Here is a 22,029-nt window from a genome sequence, read left to right as displayed (position 1 = left end):
TTATTTTTTCAAAAACTATATGGATTTGAATCATGTGTGCTTGCATCAGACAAGCTTGAACCTTCATGCGCATGTTTGTGTTTTTCACGCCTGTCGGTTGCGTCATTCGCCTGTGGGCAGGCTTTGACTGAGCACTGGTCCACCCCCCTCGTCGGATTTTTTTTGTTTAGGAATGGTGGAGCGACTGCCGCTTTGTTCCATGAAACTTTTTTCAGAAACTCTGCCAGACAGCCAGATGGAAACCATTTGGAAGATTCAGATGGCTTTCGGTGAAGATTCTATCGGTATCACACGGATTAAGGACCATTACAACTGGATTAAAAACGGCCCACGACGGCGGAGGGCGCACCGCGCCCCGAGCGGCCATCGACAGGCTGGAACGAGCAGATCATTTCCAAATTTAAGGCTCTGTTGATGCAGGACGTCGTGTGACTAGCAGAGAAGTTTCAGAAGAGGTCGAGATCAGCACTTTATCGGCACATTCCACTATTAAAGGAGATTTTGTAATGAAAGACGTGCGGACGGATTCGCGCGTCACGACGCAGCCACTCATGGTGCGGGACAAACAACACCTCTGTGTTGGAAGTCTCACAGGACAAGTTGGATCATGCCCAGCTGTTAAACAATTTTTCGGATACTCACTCGACTGAAAAGCCACCGAAAGCCGTCTGAATCTTACGAATGGTTTCCAACAAATCTCCTTTAACAGTGGAATGTGCCGATAAAGTGCTGATCCCGACCTCTTCTGAAACTTCTCTTCTAGTCACACGACGTCCTGCATCAACAGAGCCTTAAATTTGGAAGTGATCTGCTCGTTCCAGCCTGTCGATGGCCGATCGGGGCGCGGTGCGCCCTCCACCGTCGTGGGCTGTTTTTAATCCAGTTGTAATGGTCCTTAATCCGTGTGATGCCGATAGAATCTTCACCGAAAGCCATCTGAATCTTCCAAATGGTTTCCATCTGGCTGTCTGGCAGAGTTTCTGAAAAAAATTTTCATGGAACAAAGCGGCAGTCACTCCGCCATTCCTAAACAATAAAAATCTGACGAGGGGAGTGGACCAGTGCTCAGTCAAAGCCTGCCCACAGGCGAATGACGCAACCGACAGGCGTGAAAAAACTCACGCATGCGCACAAAGGTTCAAGCTTGTCTGATGCAAGCGCACGACTCAAATCCATATAGTTTTTGAAAAAAATAAAAAGGTCGGATAGTTTTCTCACAGACCTCGTAAAAATTGAACGCGTCTTGTTATTCAATAATCTTCATTCTTTTATTCGTGTGCAACATACACAGTCACACGTCTTTTAATATATTTATTATACTTCATGCACCATAGTGAACACTTCTTATTTGTATAAATATGATGTCCTAAAAAACAACAGTACGAGGGCTGTCAATAAAGTAACGGTCCTTTTTATTTTTTTCAAAAACTATATGGATTTCATTCATATGTTTTTACGTCAGACAAGCTTGAACCCTCGTGCGCATGCGTGAGTTTTTCCACGCCTGTCGGTGACGTCATTCGCCTGTGAGCACTCCTTGTGGGAGGAGTCGTCCAGCCCCTCGTCGGAATTCCTTTGTCTGAGAAGTTGCTGAGAGACTGGCGCGTTGTTTGATCAAAATTTTTTCTAAACCTGTGAGACACATCAAAGTGGACACGGTTCGAAAAATTAAGCTGGTTTTCAGTGAAAATTTTAACGGCTGATGAGAGATTTTGAGGTGATTCTGTCGCTTTAAGGACTTTTCACGGTGCGAGACGTCGCGCAGCGCTCTCAGGCGGCGTCATCAGCCTGTTCAAGCTGAAAACCTCCACATTTCAGGCTCTATTGATCCAGGACGTCGTGAGAGAACAGAGAAGTTTCAGAAGAAGTCGGTTTCAGCATTTTATCCGGATATTCCACTGTTAACGGAGATTTTTTTAATGAAAGATGTGCGGACGGATCCGCGCGTCGGGACGCAGCCGACGTGGTGCGGCGGCACAGGAAAAACACCACCGTGTTGATAACCATTTGTAAAATCCAGGCGGCTTTTGATGGCTTTCAGTGGAGTGAGTATATGAGAAATTGTTTAACAGGCAGGACATGTTCCAGCTTGTCCTTAAGGCTTTCAACAGAGGTGTTTTTCCTGTGGCGGAGCGTCGCGGCGGCTGCGTCCCGACGCGCGGACCCGTCCGCACGTCTTTCATTAAAAAAATCTCCTTTAACAGTGGAATATCCAGATAAAATGCTGAAACTGACTTCTTCTGAAACTTCTCTGTTCTCTCACGACGTCCTGGATCAATAGAGCCTGAAATGTGGAGGTTTTCAGCTTGAACAGGCTGATGACGCCGCCTGAGAGCGCTGCGCGACGTCTCGCACCGTGAAAAGTCCTTAAAGCGACAGTCTCACCTCAAAATCTCTCATCAGCCGTTAAAATTTTCACTGAAAACCAGCTTAATTTTTCGAACCGTGTCCACTTCGATGTGTCTCACAGTTTAGAAAAAATTTTGATCAACCAAAGCGCCAGTCTCTCAGCAACTTCTCAGACAAAGGAATTCCGACGAGGGGCTGGACGACTCCTCCCACAAGGAGTGCTCACAGGCGAATGACGTCACCGACAGGCGTGGAAAAACTCACGCATGCGCACGAGGGTTCAAGCATGTCTGACGTAAAAACATATGAATGAAATCCATATAGTTTTTGAAAAAAATAAAAAGGACCGTTACTTTATTGACAGCCCTCGTATAACAAAAATTGACTGTAAACAAGATCAAATTTATTGCCAAAATCTTTCAATTATACCTGAATCTATATATGATTTTTTTTTTCAGTTCATAAAAATATGACTGCATATATACTTAATAATAATACATTGAGATACAGACAGTTCACAGAAGACATTTTCCACTGATACCAATCAAAATTAGAAACAGTCCAGCAGGTAACAATATTCATCATGTCCATGACTTAATATACTAAAACAAATATATCACAATTGTACACGTATAACAATTGTGATATGTGTACACTTGTGATGTATTTGTTTTAGTATATTTAGATTTTGCTGTGATTTGGCACTATAATAAGCCGATTAAATTGAAATTGAACATTTATTGAGTCTTAAAGTAAATAAATATGAAATTGGTCACTGGATCCTTAAACTTTGGACATAATAAACTCAACATGGTGGATCCTTGAACTCTGGACATAAATAGGAATAAACAAAATCTGTAGTTTTTGTCAAAGGCATTTCCTTTCAGACATTATTGGCATAAATGTCTTTCCATATATCTGAGCTGATGTAATTTGTAAAGAAATACAGCACGTTTCATTTTGGGAGGAAAAAAAAAACATTTTAGTCGATTGTAGTTTCTTGTCTGTAGTAGTACAACATTTGTAAGAGGTGTCATTTTATTTAAAGCAGCAATTTATTTTGAAGTTATTAATTCTGACCGGGCTCTGTCTCGGCAGAGAGCCGCGCAGCGTTTGAAGCTGTACCGACGGAACGGAGGACGAATCTCGTTTCGTGACTGCAACAAGACAAGAGTCCCAGTTAGTGACTTTAATACACACAAAAGTGACTCACGGTATTTTAATGGCTTTGAGAGGGGTTAAGAAGCGGACTTGCTGTTTCTGAAGAGCAGGGGATCAAAGAACCAACGAGCTAGTAGATCGAAGCATTGCACCAATGGTTCACGCTTCAAAGTGTCACGCTGCAGAATCGGTTGATTACAGACCCACTGCAGACCAAACCCTGAATATCCGACTTTATTTGTACATCTGTATGACTCTGAAACTCGGAAAAATCCGTATAATTTACGAACAGTCCGTATAGGATGACGCGAAAACCACCGAAAATGTAACTTCAGTTATCATAGAATGCCTTGAAAACTATTTATAAACCACTCACCGTTTTTTGCTGAAATAAGCGCCCAATTTTCCTTGCACAACTTTTTTCTGGATGCCATGCTCATCGACTTGACTAGACACGCTATGTTTGTTTGATCTTGTGTACACCTGCGTGGTGCATTGTGGGATCAATTTTTTTTTTTTTTTACTGATGACGAACGATGCATAAAAAAATGCATCGGTCCAAACCGATCTGGATCCGGGCCTGTCATGGACTACTGTCGCCACCTCCAGGCCGGGATCAGGCTCTGGCAGCCAGCCACACCACAGCCAGCCAGTCAGCTTCGGGTCAAGACCAACCTCCTGCTACAGCATGCAGGGGCAGAGACTGACATCCAACGGCGGCTTACCAGCTAACCTCGAGCCGAGAACCAGCGTCCAGCGGTGCCTTACCAGATACTATCTGGCTGAGACCGGTGTCCAGGGGCAGCGTACCAACTAAAATCGTAAACTTTTATCATGTATGTATTTATATTTAGCAGCTCGACTTTGTTTAGCCAAATTTTTGGTTTCCAGATTATATACATTTTTATGTGAACTGATTCTTACCAATTTTATCCTGTACAGGACCTCAACCTAAAATTTTTTGATTACACTGAACATAGATTTCAGAATACTGAATATAATATAGATCAAGGTTGTTTTTTTTCTTAAAATATTACTCATCATTGCAATTATTTTTTCTGAAAATAATTTAAGAATTTTTCTGAATGGGACATTCTCCATTATACACTTTAATAGCAGAAGTCTTTCCATGAACTCATCAAAAATTCAGGATTGTTTAAATAATGCAAATAAACATTTCTAAATTATTGTGATTTCTGAGATGTGGTTAAAAGATGAGCACATTGACACTGTTCAGTTTGAGGGTTATGATTTTTTGCTACAAATAGCATGAATAAACGGGGTGGTGGTGTGGCACTTTATGTTAGTTCTGCTTATCACTGAAGTTGTTCAGAATATGTTTTTCTTTGGAAAATATCATGGACCGTGTTACTGTGGAAATTAAATGCAAAAAAATCAAAAAATATAATTATAAGCTGTGTCTATAGAGCACCAGGATCAAACATAAAAAATTTTGTGGAAAAGCTGACCGAGATATACAGTACAACCGCAATTCCAGTGAAGTTGGGATTCATCAAATTTCCCAGTGTTTTGTTGCCCCGTCTCAAGATTTTTTGAAACCTGTTGCAGGCATCCATTTCAAAATGAGTAAATATTTGCACAAAAACAAAAAAGTTTATCAGTTTGAACATTAAATATCTTGTCTTTGTGGTGTATTCAATTGAATATAGGTTGAAGAGGATTTGCAAATCATTCTGTTTTTATTTACATTTTACACAACATCCCAACTTCATTGGAACTGGGGTTGTATTCTAAAATTCTGGGACTTGGTTCAGTACATCACAAAGCAAATTATGTAGTTTAAAATAAACCTTTGCCACAACATGTCCAGGATCTGTTTAAACTGAGGGACTCCACTTACAATTTGAGAGGAATTTTGTTTATTTATTGAGAAGTTAAGGATCCAAACCACTGCAAAAAGCCATTTTGTTTCTCTTAAAGGTGTTATCATCTGGAATAACTGTCCTGACAATATTCAAGTACTTGGTACTTTAGTAAGATTTAAAAGACATTACAATTATAATATAATTGCTTGTTATAGTTTGAAGATTTAGGTTTATTGGTTTTGTTATTGCTCTGGGGATTGGGTGTTGGGTGCCATTGTTTGTCTGGTTGGGTTTGGTAAATTGGAGTTCATTGACTAATTTTGCACACTTTTTTTTTTTTGGTATTTGTCATCATGGGTGTGTGTTTGTGTGTATATATATATATATATATATATATATATATATATATATATATATATATATATATATATATATATATATATGCGTGCGTGTATAGTGTGTGTATGTATGTATGTATGTATATATGTATATATATATATATATATATGAGGGTAGGCTGAAAAGTTCTAAGGCTCACTATGATACAGTTAATGCATTAACTGCCTAGTGAGCCTTAGAACCTTTCAGCCTACCCTCGTATATATATATATATATGTGTGTGTGTGTGTAGATATGTATTTATGAAATTGTGTTTATGTGTACATGCATGTATATATTTCTTATTTTTATAGTATAAGGGCTGGGAATTTATAAGCTTTGCTGCTGCCTACACCCTTTCGGTGACACGGGTTCATTGTAGTGTTTTTTATGAGTTTTTTGTTATTGTTGAATTGTGGGCTGAATAAATTCATTCATTCATCACTTCCCACTCACCTTAGCTGCAACCACACCCTCAGTTTTCCATCCACAGCCGATGTGTTACGCCTCACCGTAGTCGCCGGTTACCAGTACTCCATTCCCGCCACCTGTAGGGCAGTCATTACTGCCCGACCCTCCTGCCTCGTCCGAGGTGGAGCTCGCCGGAAATAGAGGAGACACTGGCCGAAGGTCAACAGGAAGACGAGCATACCAGTTCCTAGCCAGATGACCAATCCCCGGGTGGTACCTTCTATTGAGTCGACAGTGAGAGCTGCCCCTGAATTAATGTTGTTGCTTTTCTCCAGATCAGGGGTGGTTGCAGAGACACACACCCCCTCTGTTTCTTCATGCACAATGAGTAATGGCTCCCCAGCTGCCCTCCTATGGCTACCGTGGACCCAGGCCCGGATCCTAACCCTAACCCAGGATGGACCTGGGATGAGTCCTGGCTGCCTGCTTTTGGGGTTCAAATTGACTTAGTTCCTGCTTCCCCACATAATACATAAGGGCAGTGGCTAGACTTTGCATGCATTGCTAGACCTGTCCAAAAAAAATTGGACAGGTTAAACATAGACATTGCTGCCCTCTAAGAGACATGGATTGCCGATCAAGGTTCCATTCGAGAGGGCAGTTACACCTTTTACTAGAGTGGGAAGCCTTCTGACGAACGCAGACTCTACAGTGTTGGTTTTGCCTTCAGAAATAAGATCCTCAGTTCTTGTATTACCTCACCTGTTAGTCACTCAGAAAGACTCATGTAACTGTGCTTTGCATGTGCAGGCAACACAATCCATCTCATATCAGCCTATGCTCCAACAATTCCATCATTGGACAAAGCAAAGGATGCTTTCTATGAACAAATATTATCATCATCAAATCTTTGCCTCGCACAGACAGTCTGTTTATCCTAGGTGACTTCAATGCTCATGTTGGTGCAGACAACTCATCCTGCAAGAATGTCCTGGGGCCATACGGTGTTAGAGTTCTGCTGTGACAATACACTGAGTTTCTCATGCTCCTTCATTAAGGGTAATGCTCGCAGCAAGGTCACGTGGCAACATCCTCGCTCTAAACACTAGCACCAGTTAGACCATGTGCTGTGTCATAGATGTGACCTTAGGTACTTGTATCATGTTCATAGCATGCACAGTGCAGATTGTGACACTGATCACATGCTTGTCCATGACAAAAACCTATTCTATCCCAAGAAAGCTCATAAAGACATGACCTGCACTAAACCCCGTCTTAACATCATTGCTCTAAAACAACCTGACTGTGGTGACAACTACCAGATCTCTTTGAAGACTCTTAATGATGCCTCAGTTACTGCCAGTATGAACTCTCCAACATCTCAATGGGCCTCATGTATCAACGTTGCGTATGGCGATATTTGAGCGTATATGGGGTGTACGCCAAAACAGCTGCGCTACTTGGCATTTATCAATGTGGTCGTTGGCGTACGCTGATCAACATGATAAACAGTGCCATTATACAAATCAATGCGTATGTTACATAAATAACACTTTCCTGATTATACTACATAATAATCAATACAAATCCCGCCTTTGCGGGATTGTTATGGAGCACGATCCGTGGCTACAGCGTTACTGCAAAGAAAGCGCTGCTCAACTTTTTCTCCAGACTTCGAGCCTGGAGCCAGAGCAGCGCTGAGCTTAACTTCATGTGGTGTGATCGTTTTAGACTATGAAATTGATAATAACAACTGTAGTTTCGTCATTCCCTTAATTCGCCCGTGCTGCAACCAGGTTTTGTCGTCTCCATTCGGTTGTCACAATAAAATAAATACAGAAATACATTTAAAAAATAAAGAAATCTGACAGATTAGGCGTGTCTTATTAATTGAGCGAGCAAATATCCACATGTCAAGAATTATTGACATGTGAAAAGAGAATACAGTGGTCCCTCGCTATAACGCCGTTCACCTGTCGTGGCCTCGGAGTCTCGCGGAGTATTTAGTCCAATTTTCCATGCCTATGTTACAGTGTTCTGTGTTCTGCGTATCTGTTTATAAGAATCTTGTTGCCCAGAAGAGAAAAGAGCGCCAACAACTACTCATAACTGTGTTTGTCACACGGAAACAAACACCTGGTGCAGCGAGATGTGAGTGGAAAAGGTGCGGCATCAGGACGCAGAGGCCCGATCTGTGACATACTGGAGAGTCACTATTAATAATTTCTTATGTGTCCGACCTCGTTCGTTGATCGTTAAAATTAATTTGTTAGTTCTAAATGCCATCATAATTATTTATAGGAAAACTTTCTATTTTTATTTCTCAAACAAATGTTTGGGCCTGAAAACAGTTTGGTATTATTTTCCTACTAAGGTTTGAACTTTGAGAGTGTTTACACACGAGAGAAAAGTGAGAAAATGTTCATGCCTGATTGAGAAAGTGTATAAACTGTGTAATGAGGGGTTTTACAGCTTTGAAACGTCTATAATAATTGTAAAAAATAACGCTGCCTAACGTCGCAGTTTCGCGTATTACGGGCTATTTTTTAGAATGTAACTCCAGCGATTAATGAGGGACCACTGTAACACTTTATTGATTATATACTACAAAACAATTGATAGGACGTCCGCTTTTGACGCTCTATTGGCACGCGTCGTGATTGGTGGAGTTCTTTTTCATTGCCGTCTTTCCGGCTTCCATGTCGTAAAATGAGGGTGTGTCTGAAGCAGAGTCTGAATATTTATAGGTGTGTTTATTATAATTACGATCGTTTCCACCCGCCGCATTTATCAAGATCACGTCAGGCGTACGCCAGAAATGGGCAGGTGCGCACTGCTTGATACATGTCACGGCGACTTTGGTGTATTTCAAGTTTATGCCATAAGTTTACGCCACAAGTGCGCAACATTGATACATGAGGTCCAATATCTCTAATGTGTAGGTCAAAGGTCAGTGTAGGATCAAAAATCTCCCCAAGGTTCCTCACTTTGTCAGTATGATGTATGACGCACAAGCCTCGGTTAAGCGTTAGCTGGTCAAATTGATGCTGATGTCTCACTGGACAAAGAACGATTATTTCAGTCTTCTCCAAGTTTAAAAGTAGGACGTTTCTAGACATCCAGTTTTTCACTGATGCAAGGCAATCCTCTATGGATTTTATGTGGATAAGATTAACTGCAGTTATCGGCATATATAATTGAGTGTCGTCAGCATAGCAATGAAAGGTACTCCAAAAATGTGGGATGCTATATAAACGGAGAAAATCAAGGGGCCTAAGTCCCTGTGGTGGGCCCTATGGAACTCCATATTTCATTAGATTAGACAGAACTATATTGAACCTTTTGGGAAGACTCCTTCAGGGAAATTGTGCTCCCCCCAGCACACCACGGTGTAGAAGGACGCTGGCTACTACAGACTGATGGAACATCCACAGGAGTTTCCTGCAGATGTTAAATGACTGCAACCTCCTAGTTTTCTAGTCCAGTTTGCTAATCAACCACAGCCCGAGGTAGGAATGCACAGCATCCACCTCAGCTCCCTGGGTCATAACTGGTCGCGGACTTGGTCTGGACTTCCCAAAGTCAACGACCAGCTCCTTTGTCTTTGAGGTGTTAAACTGTAAATGGTTTTCTTCACTAGGCTCCTGTACTCCTCCTCTCTGTCATCCCTGCTGCATCTAACAATGGCTGTGTCATTTGCAAACTTCTGGATGTGACACAGCTCAGAGTTGTAGCAGAAGTCAAAGGTGTACAGGGTGAAGAGAAGAGGGGCCAGCACCGTGCCGTGAGGTGCTCTGGTACTGCTGATCACATTGTCAGACATGGTGTCCCTCAACCTGACATACTGCGGCCTGTTGGTGAGGTAGCTGAAGATCCAATTGACCAGGCAGGGGTCCACTCGCATCCACTTCAGTTTGTCCTGGAACACAAAGGGCTGGATGATGTTGAAGGCACTCGAGAAGTCCAGGAAGACAATCTTCACTGTCCCCTTTCTCTTATCCAGATGTGAGTGGACTCGGTGTAGCAGGTAGAGGATGGCATCCTCCACACCACTACCTTCCCATATGCAAACTGCAGACAGTCCTGGGTGTGTTGCACTTGGGGTTTGAGGAAATTGAGGAAGAGCTGCTCCAACATCTTCATTAGGGTGTGAAGTGAGTGCCACTGGTTGGAAATAATTCAGCTCACTGGGCCGGTTCTTCTTAGGCACTGGAACGATGCATGGAGTCTTCCAGAGGCTGGGCACTCTCCCTAGCTGTAGACTAAGGTTGAATATACGTTGTTGCGGTTCTCCCAGTCCAGTCACACAGGTCTTCAGTAGATGGCGACACACCTTTTCTGGGCCTGCTGTTTTCCTGGGAGGAAGCTTCCTTAGCTATCCTCTGACCTGGTCCACAGTGATGGATGGAGGAACTTGTGTTGAGGTGGGAGAGGAGGAGGATGGGGCTGCTGTTTTGATATCTGGGGGGAGGTGTGCTGAGTAAAGGAGGAGAGATGGCAGCAATAAGGGAGAGGGTGGGGAAGGCATGGACTGGTTGAAGAAGTTGTTAAGTTTGTTCACCCTCTCTGCTGTCCCCCCTGTGTCTCTGGACTTTGTTTTATGGCCTGTGATGGTTTTCACATCTTTCCTGACCTCCCTCATGTTAGTTTGCTTCAGCTTGTACTCATCTTTCTCCTGTAGCTGTCCTTTGCTACACCTCCTGCTATGCTGCCTTCATATCTCTGCTCCTGAAGGCGGCCTTCTTCCTGTTGAGGACAGCTTTGACTTCCCGCATTACCCAAACTTTGTTGTTAGGGGAACAGTGGACAGTCTTGGTTGGGCAGACCATGTCTGCGCAGAAGTTAAGATAATCCATCAGACATTGTGTCAGCCTGTCTATGTCCTCACCATGCGGGTTGATCATCTTATCCCAGACTATAGCGTTGTAGCAATTGATGGATTGGTAAAACAGATGCATTTTCATTCCTTCTTATGAGTTAGATAATGTATCTGTGAAGTTATGTTTATTATAGATGTAACATCTCATCACAATCATTCAGATGCCCTGCACATAATAAAACGCAGTGACACGCAATGGTTTTGAATAGGCTGTGCAATGTTCACGACTAGTTCACACAAGTGCCACAAAAGCAATGCGTGCTAGAAGTTTTGAACATTTCAAAATTCAATGGAACATTTCACCTTTCACCTCATTAAATATTCTTTCCATTGCACAAATTAAAAAAGCATTCATTATTTGTTTTATGTAACACCTAAAATAGATCCTTGTCATTTGATATTTTATTAATTTATAAACAACAAAAAAGGGACTTACATTTTTGTGTGCGTTACTGGTCCTTTGAAGTCAAGAGGTTCCAACACGAACTTTGAATAGCAATCCAATCCAATCCAAAATTGTTCTCAGTGGTAATATTAACAACTCTCACGGTCATAAAATGACAATGTTGTCCGTATCTGATACCGTGCATTACCTTCTTCGTGTGCACTCTGCCATCTGCTTTCCTCAGTCCAGTGAAAAATCGCGACAGAAATTTGTTGAGCTCTTCATCTGACAGCGCATCTACTTCTGCTAGAGACGTCCCAACAAATACTGTAAATGCCTCCAGGTATCTTACTGGATTTGTTTTTTGTTTTTTTTGTTAGAAGAATGATCACCGTCAATAAACTTGTTCAAATTGTCATCTGTCACTAAAAGAAACCCCGCCATGTTTGTTTTTAAACTAAGCGCCGTCGCCTTGTCAAAGGTTGCCAGAGTGCGAGTGTCAATGCTTGATTCTTGCATGCACATAAATGCAATACATTATGTTTGTACATTAAGGTGGTCGCGGCATGCAATGGTGAAAAATGTATGGAACAAAACTGCACACTAAATGGAACAAAATTGCAAATGCGGCAAATAATCAATATTACGTGACATACAAACCACCAATGAAATGACAAGGATCCATTTAGGTGTTATATAGCTAAAACTATTCAGATTTCATAAGCTGCAGGTGTATGGCTCAGCTGGTTAAATGTCACCGTGCTCAAAATGATTTTGTTCTTCTGACATAAACACAGTGCATATATTAGCAGTGTAGTTAAAAGCATTTAAAAATCCTTTGTCTAATAAATCCCATCGAGATTTTGGTAGTTGAGATTATTTTGAAAAGCAATTTAAATGATCTTCAACGGTATATTAAAAAAGACTAAAGCATTATCAGATTAGAAAAAAAAATGTGAAAAGATTATTATAGCTTCAGATTTTGTCTTTAGGTACGTCCTGGGAGACGTGTATGAGAGAGAAACAGGTGTGCAGCCAGAATCCTATTTAGCCTCATTCATCACCCAGTGCTCACTCTCCTTCTTTGTGGAAGCAAAAGACCCAATCATGACCTTCCACTGAATACAGCACTCCCATTGGCTATCCAAGGGCATTGCGTGTTTGTGTGCATGTGCGTGTGCACTGCCACAGGCTCCCTGTTGACATATACTGTAGCAAATATCTGTAGTTTTCACAGCATGAGTACAAACAAATGTTTCCTTCTGAGTGTGTGTGCAGCCTGCCGCTGTGCACGTACGTCTGCAAATCCTCACAGTCACATCTCACTGCTGGGTGAAGTCCACAATCAAATATTTCATAAATAAAGTGACTTTTCTCATGAAACACTATAGACGGTCTTTGTTGACCTGTTTTATTTGCGTCAGATATTTTTGATTTCTCATTTTTTTCAGTGTTCCATCAGAGGAGGACAAGACAAAATTTAATGCTCCATAATATTAACACTCCTACACAAATGAGTCATACACTGATTACCAAATATGTTTCATTCTAATAGCATTTCTTGCACGAGTTTACTGATGACATTCCACACTTTGGCTTGTTTTGTTTTTTCTTTTCAATAATTCCACTGCATGTAAATTTTTGGCATTCCAATTTTTAAGTGCCATCACTTCATTTCTGCATGATTTGCTCTTTTTTCCAGACTACAACCTGCACTGAAGAAATGCACAATAATTTCACAGAGGACTAAGTGAGACTACATTAGGTAGGTTGTCTAATAATATGTATATGTTTCAGACATGAACGAGCAAAGCTCTTCAGCATCTCACCATGTCCTTTAGGTCCTTCAGACTTTTTTCAGTAAATGCTTCTGGGGAGCATTAACATAGCTAAAATCTTCAGCTTCACAGGGAGCTTTGCTCCCCTCAGACCCCACAACAATGGCACTCTTAACCCCCCACCATTTTATGTATTTTCTTTATTTATGTCTCACATGCCTCAAAGTCCTCACCATCTCATTTAGGTCCTTTTTTATTTTCAGTAAATGCTTCTGGGGAGCATTAGCATGGCTAAAAGCCTTCAGCTTCTGGGGGGATTTTTTTTATGTAGATGTACATTAAAATTAAAACTTTTCAGCTAGTTGATCATAGGGCTGCACAATATGGCCGAATTATTGTATCTCAGTATTGAAGCTCAATATTATATCTCTATCAATATGATATACGATATGACTATGATTTTACACAATGTGCAGCAACAGTGAAAATTAAGCATTCTTAAACAAAACAGCAATAATATCACACTCATTTTGCACTCATCATAAGGTTAGGATACAGTGCCCTCCAAAAGTAATGCAACACTTGGTATTTCACACATTTGAATTTGTAATTTGTTTATGCCATTTCAAATACAAGAAATACAAAAAAATATATAAAAAATACAATTTCTAAAATTATCTTCCTTACAGTCAAACTGAAAGCCAATCCTTAAAATGTGATAGAAATTAATTAAAACTATAAAAGCCAAGATGATGGGTTTCATAAGTAATGCTACACTTTGTTATAATACCTGTAAATAATATTTTTTGCCAGTTTTCTTCAGACAAGTCTGGGGATGAATACATGAACATTTCCAAATCACTGAATATGTCTTGGACTTTATGTACATGAGTTATAAAGAAATATAAAAAACATTCTTTATCCAAAACATCAAATCTTGGCTTGCATCTCAGATGTGCTTTCTGGCAAATTGTAGCTGAACTTTTAGGTCTTCTTTTTAAGAAAATCCTCCTCTACACCACTTCATCACACTCTAAACACCGACTGTTCAAATTAATTAAAAGGATTAAGTAATGGAAACTCAAAGTTTTAAGAAAATGTTTGACTTGCTTAAATATTTCAAGTTTGTGCAACATGGTCTTTGTTTTTGAGTAAAATAAAGTCAGAATTTTTGATTGAGTTGAACTAATTGTATATTAAGTGTTATGGATAAGACGCGGATTGAGGGGCGGTCCAGTATCTGACTGAACCCAGCATGAAATAATCAGAAGCAGTTCCAAAAAGAAAACACATTTATTTTCTCCCTTTGTGCTATACATGAAATACTAAATAATTATAGTTGTGGTGAGGTGAAAAGGCGGCACGCTCTCTCAGCGTCTCAACAGTCGGAGTCCGAAGGTTCAGGACTCAGGAGTTCCGCCAACACCCCCCCAGGTGACTTTCCCAGACTGTACTCTGCGAAGGAGGAACAGAGATGAGATTATTCAACACTTATTACTACGAAATATTGTTTAGAGGCAAACTTATCAGCTACACGTTTAGGTCTGGTTTCAAACTTAGTTCAAAGAGGCTGCTGCTCACAGCTAGTGGAGGATCATTAATCCGCACGCCACTGCCGTGAGGAGCACGCCAAACAATTTCTACCAATAATTACTTATAGCTACGTATAAACGCCAATTTACATTCACGGATAAATTTTTCAGAATATTCACCTCTGTCGTGTGCTGACAACGTTTGCCTCTCACCCTCGTCCTCCTTCACAGGCGCGATGTCAGACTCTGAAACGGCCCTCAGCGTCCCCACACGGTCGTCACAAGGTCATATTCTCCGGCAATCTTATCCAACTCACTGCTGGTTTAAATGTAGTTCTTCATCACTACATTGGTACCAGCTGGAAGTCCTCAGATCTGCATGTGAACATCACAGATGTCGTGGATTGTCCTGATAGAGAGCCGCACGAGAATGCAACAGGTGCAGCCAATCATCGTAACAGAGGAGAGAGACTCTTCTGCAGCACATTTTCCTCAGAGAACAGCCCCAAATCACCTGGGAAGGAAAATAAACACAAAACAACCCAACCTTGTCCAGCCAAACCCCCCAACACACAACATTAAGTACAACCCCAATTCCAAAGAAGACGTGTAAAATGTAAATAAAAACAGAATACAATAATTTGCAAGTCCTCTTCAACCTATATTCAATTGAATACACCACAAAGACAAGATATTTAATGTTCAAACTAATAAAAATTATTGTTTTTGAGAGAGAGAGAGAGATACTGGGATACTACCGTATTTAAAGTGCAAATTATCAATCAATCAACTTTTTTCTTATATAGCGCCAAATCACAACAAACAGTTGCCCCAAGGCGCTCTGAATTATAAAGAAAACCATGCACATACAGCCGAGAATAGTTTAGCATTGCGTTATATTGTAATATTCAAACCAACTGAGACCAAAACCATCTCTTTGGTTGATAAACTGAATGAGAAATATGTTGTAAATTAACAGTAAAAATGTGATGGAAGAAATAAATGAAAACCAGTTATAGCATGAAATTGTTGAAATTTCTTTAAATACTTTTGACACAACAAAACCATGGCTGTCCTTGCTCTCCTAACTGCTCTTGCCACTAATCAAAGCAGTGAGCAGTAATAGAGAGACATGCCACAGTGGATGAAGATATTCATTTCTTTACACAATTCTTTTCTTTTTTGCTCGTCTCTCTCTGCTTTTAGCATTCACACTTCACTCTCCTCTTTATGTCTTTACAGTTCAGTGCAGCTGACATTCAACAAAACCTTTAAAACACTTTAACAGTGCTATAAGCAAGAAAACAGCTTTTCTATGTGAATAACTTAATAGCATCCATTACCTGACAATAAAAACCCTCTTTGATACAAGGTTGTGAGGGCAGCCAAATCAAGCACATGCATTTTAGGTGAGTGCACGCTGCATAAAGAGTCAGTCCACGTGTAGGATGCAGCATGACTTTACGTAATTAACAGCATCTACCTGGAAAAAAGTGGTATATTGATGAATACATGACATTTTTTCAATACAACTTAAAAATAACACTTTATGGGTATAATGCATCTTGTGTGTTTGACTCCGTGTCTGTGTGTCCACAGTGATGGCGATATTCTCTCCTTTGTGGCCATGTGCGTAGGCCACCGCCTCAACTCCACAGACAAACTGCAGCACATGCTGCTTAGGTGAACCGTTGGGTTCAATTAACTGCGCAACAAGCCAGATTTTGACAGATATTTCTAATAAATATTCACAAAGGAGGCATTCGGTCAAGTGCAATACTAATGTTACCCATTAACGTTGTGGCAGTCCTTTGGTGGTGAGGAAGATTGTCTCTTGTTTGATTCCTAGATGGACTGGTGGACCCTGGTATGACTGAACCCAGTCTTGAAGTCCGATATCTTTGACAGATGCTACACGTGGTTGCTGCGGGAAGCTTCTGCCAGTCAGAATCTTGTTCTCTCTCCTTCCTCTTTTACCTTTTCTCCTCTGTGTTGTTTGTCCAAATTGACTCCTGTGTGACTCATTGATTGCCAGCTGGCTCATTCCCTTGCTTGCTCTTCACAGGTCTTCCAATCGATGGGCACAGCTCTTGAGGTTGTGCTTCAGGATCTCCTTGCTCTATCTGCCCTCCTCTAAACTCAGCTGGGAGTAGACAATCTGCTTGGGAAGTCGACTGTTATCGATCCAAACAACGTGACACACCCATCGAAGCTGGTTCTGGACGATGACATAATATGCATATGTCACGGACATGAACAAGCGAAGCTTGTCAGCATCTCACCATGTCATTTAGGTCCTTCAGACTTTATTTTGAGTAAATGCTTCAGGGGAGCATTAGCATGGCAAAAACCTTTCAGCTTCTGGACCTTCCAGACCTCCTGCCTTTTTAAGCATTTTCCTTATTTTGCCTTTCAGCTTCTGGAGGGGCTCCACCTTTTTAAACAGTTTTCTTTTTTGCTCTTCAGCTGACCCCCCCAGTGACAGCCCTCATAACCCCCTGCCACTTTAAGCATTTTTTAATGTCGATGTAAATTAATATTCAAAGTTTCAGCTAGTTGACAGTAGGGCTGTACAATATGGCCAAATTATTGTATTTCAATATTGGCATATAAATTGTCATGTAAATGTCACTTATATACATACTGTCCATATTCTTGAGCTGCTTAGGTGGGTAGGGAGAGTTCCCATGGGATAAAAAAGCTTTTCAACCTACCATCCCTGATTCTCAAAACCAGGCACCTAAGTGGCTATACTCTCTTTTTTTTCCCTTTAAAGATATTTATGTGTACCTTAGTAAACACTAGTAGAGTTCTACCTTAGATTTGGAATGTATAATAGAAGATATACCTTACTGAATTTTCATATCAGTATGATATATGATATGACTATGACTTGACACAAAGTGCAGCAACAGTGAAAATTAAACATTCTTAAAACAGTAATAATACCACACTCATTTTGCACTCATCATAAGGTTAGGATACTGTGTCCTCCAAAAGTATTGGAACACTTGGAATTTCACACATTTTAATTTGTTTATGCCATTTTAAATACAAGAAATACAACAAAATAAAGAATAAAAATTTCTAAAATTATCTTCCTCAAACTCAAACTGTGAAAGCAAATCTCTAAACCTGGATAAAACCTGTAAATAAGAATCAGTTTTATTGCCAGTTTTCTTTAGACAAGTCAGGGGATGGAAACATGAACATTTCCAAGTCACTGAATACAGGGTGGGTCAATAAAATATTACCACTTTTGTAATCCAAAGAACAGGAGCGTGGATTGAACATGTCATCAATTCTTGAAATGTGCAGAAAACAAGAGACAAAGTGGTAAACCTCTGGTATTAAATGTTAATTTGATGCTTCTGACAAGTCTGTAAATAAAATTTTCGAATAAGTTCTCATTTCAAAAACGTGTGTACGATCAAAAAGTGGTAACATTTTATTGGCCCACCCTTATGTCTTGGGCTTTATTTACATTTATTTCTTTCACCAAAACATCAAATCTAGGCTTTCATCTCAAATGTACTTTCTGTCAAATTGTAGCTGAACTATCAGGTCTTCTTTTTAAGAAAATCCGCCTCTACATCACTTGATCAGGAAACTGGATTTCATATTTTTTGATTAATTTATATCAAGTTGAAGAGATTTGCTTTCAGTTTGAGTTAAGGAACACAATTTTAGAAAAAAAATGTATTTGAAATGGAATAAACAAATTATAATGTGTGAAATACCAAGTGTTCCAATACTTTTGAGGGCAACTGAGAAACACTGAGGAGCAGCATCTTACATCTCATATAAAGTGCACAAGATAAGAGAACATTTAGAGTGGAATCCTGCAAATGGTGATACAAGTATCAAATGTGGCACAATAAACCATAGACATTAACTCTTTAAAAAAAAAAACTGATTGGCCACTTGAATTTTCAATAGGCAGCCAGGTAGGGGTCAATTGAAGAATTACACAAGGGTCAAAATTAAAAGATGCTCCAATTATATAGAAAAATACACCATATTATTTGCCTGATCATAAAGATTCCAAAAAAGTATAGTTTGGACAATCGGTGACTGAATATTATGGAGTTATGAGGTAAAAGCAGCAAGAATGGTGACAAAGGTCAGTTTCAGTTAGTACAGGGGTCTAAAGTTAAAGTTGCTCCATTAATTTTGCTCCAGCTGTATTTGTGCTGAATTTGATGCTTGTATCACCATTTGAAGGATTGTTTCAGTTATCTGCTGCACTAATAAGCCAACAGAGCATGAACCAGCTGCTGTCTGTTAGCTTAAACATATGTACAAAGGAGAAATGCTGCTTTTAACAACCTGGAACTCATTTCTGGCATAAAATACGGTCGTTTACTCACCAATATAAGTTTGGTGTCATTAGAAGTCCATAGGTCAAACAACATGTTCAGTTCAAATCTGAAGCAAACGTTTTTCTTCTTCTACTAAGGTGGATTAGAACTTTTTGTGGTACACAGCACAAACTACTGGACAGGAGGAACCTAGCAGTCAATGTGACTCACTAATTTCAAAATGCAGCTCTTTCAACCAGACGTGTGGTGCCGTGACATGTCAATCATCTGTGTCCAATCAGATTTCAGAGGAGTCCAGTGAAACCCCGGCCTCCTCTCTAGCTACACCCATGCCAGGAAGGGTTCAACATTGGGCATTTCCCGTTTCACTGTGACTTAGAATTTGGCACTTCCTGTTTGAGTGTGAGCTTGCCACTGAGTTCCCATGAGATTCCATGAGATCTCGTCTGTCAATCCAGGAAGTGTTTGACATTTGAACATTTCCTGTTTTACTGTGGATTTGAATTTTGGCACTTCCTGTTTAGGATACCCTATATGCTTTGCTCATATTACTCTCTGCTCTATAGCTTGGCTTCAGACAGGACACGGATGTTGATATGGATGTCTTCCCACCTGATTCTGCGGATTTTTGTCATGTGTCGAAGGTCTCTGTTGTTGGAAACACAGGCGCGAAGCCAGTTGAAGGCAGTTTCTGCACACTTTAGTCTGTGTTGGATTTCGATATCGATGTCAGCGTTTTGACACATGGCCACCCAGGTGTGGAAAGTGGGTCACATTCTCCAGGACCTGTCCATGCAGTTTCAGAGCAGGCATCTTTAGATTGACCATTTTGGGGAGGCTGATAGAGGACCTTTGCCTTCTTCAGGTTGATGTGAAGACCAAGCTTGGTGTAGGCTTCATTGAAGGTTTCAAGGATTTTTTTAAGACCTTCTTCCAAAAAGGATGGCATGCTGCTCTTGTCGGCATACTCGATGTCCAGGAGCGAAGTGGTGGTGATTTTCATCTTGGCTCTCAGTGGGCTCAGGTTGAAGAGCTTTCCATCCTTTCTGTACACAGTGTCAATTAATGGTGGCACCTTGTCCTTGAAGGAATGTTGCCACTGAAGGTGATGAAGACTGTGGGGTTGATTATGTAGCCCTGTTTTACTCCTGACTGAACATTGAATGCTTGAATTTTTGAGCTATTTACCAGAACTTTGGCAGGCAGGTCATCATCGAGAAGCGTCAGGATATTGATGAATTTCTCCAGACAGGCCATTTTGCTCAGGCTCTCCCACAGAAGTGGGCGTGACATGCAGTTGAATGCCTTTATCAAGTCAATGGTATGATGATGCTGCTTCCAATGATTTTCTTGCAATTGGCAGACAGTCAAGATCATGTCTGCTTTCACTCTTGATGGTCAGAAACCACTCTGGGTTTCAGGAAGGACCTGAGGAGATTCCGCACTTTTTCTTTTGTGAGGTCAGATCTTTTTACAAGTTGAGGAAAGCTTTATGCTTTTGGTCGTTGAGTCATTGGAGGTCCTGCTCATTCTTATCGAACAAGTCCTGGCACTTCCTCTTCTCGATAGATAAGATCAGCTAAGCTTTATTGATCCCACAGCAGGGAAAATCACTTGTTGCAGCAGCAACCGTCTTACAGTTGTAAAGAAAATAATGACATTTAAGAAAGGTGACTGAAGTATATTGCAATGTTTGCTGGTTGGTGCATAAATACTGATGTGAACAGATTACATGAAAACGTGGAATATAGTGAGTATAAGTATGTACATATATGGTAAAATTATTGCACAGTTGTGCATGTAATAAAGCACAAAAGGTGATGCTAGACGTAGTTGTTCAGTAGGTTATATGGTGCTAGAAACATTTTGAGGTATTATACAGTCTGACTGCAATTGGAATAAATAACCTGCAGAGGTGTTCTGTTTTGCACCGAGGGTGCAGCAGTCTATTACTGAAGGAGCTGCTTAAGACTCCCACAGTCTCATGTAGGGGTGAGAGGGGTTGTCCATAATTGATGTCGGCTTCGCTAACATCCTCCTCTCATTTATCACCTCTATGGGGTCCAGAGTGTATTCCATGACAGAGCCAGCCCTTCTGACTAATCTGTTGAATTTCTTCCTGTCCCTCTCAAAACTTCCACAGCCCCAGCAGACCACAGCATAAACTATGGCTGATGCCACTACAGAGTCATAAAAGGTTTTCAGCAGTGCCCTGCACACAGCAAAGGTTAGGGTGTTATGAGTGTTTCTTGGCAGGCTGTTGTTACGGCCGTCTTGAGCTGGGACGGGGTATCTAGTGTGGAACTGGTTCGTCAGGTGGTGTTGAAACTCTGCTTTTGTTGAGTCTTTGAGCTTGGCAGTGTTCAACCTTTTGACAGTTGTGCAGTTTCCAGGCCTCCTCTTAGGGAGGATGATCAGCTGGATCCTGGAGTAGATCAGTCATCTGCACCGGCCTTGGTGGACAGAACATCTCTCTGGTTGCTCTTTCAGACAATGATAGAGTTGATAAGATGCCAACGTTTCAAGTAAGGGTGTTGCCAGGATACTTTGAACTTTTTTTTGCTTTTTCCTGAAGATGGTATTGGTGATGACAAGACTGTGTTCACCACACTCGTGAGAAGCAGAGTCACAATGACATTGCATTTGCCCACTCCATTTCTCCCACTGGTTCTGTTCTAGAGCTGGTGGTTCTTTCTGACATTAACATTGAAGTTGCAGATTAGAATAATTTTGTCAGATGCTGGGATTGTAGATAGAATGGTGTCCTGCTTGTTGTGGAAGGCTTCCTTCTCATCATGTTCGGCATCAAGTGCTGAGGCATACTGATGATGGTGGCATGGTGTTTACTAGAAAGTTGGAGATGGAGTATCATCAGTCAATCATTGACACCCGCCAGGATTTCAGTCGATTTTGAAGAAGAGAGTTCTTTATGGCAAAACCACTGCCATGGATTTGTCCTGTCTTCAGGAAGCCCTTTCCAGAAGAAAGTGTAGCCCCCTTGCTCATTC

The sequence above is a fragment of the Thalassophryne amazonica genome, chromosome 21 (assembly GCF_902500255.1).
Source record: "Thalassophryne amazonica chromosome 21, fThaAma1.1, whole genome shotgun sequence".
NCBI lineage: Eukaryota > Metazoa > Chordata > Actinopteri > Batrachoidiformes > Batrachoididae > Thalassophryne > Thalassophryne amazonica.
This window is presented reverse-complemented; position numbering follows the sequence as displayed.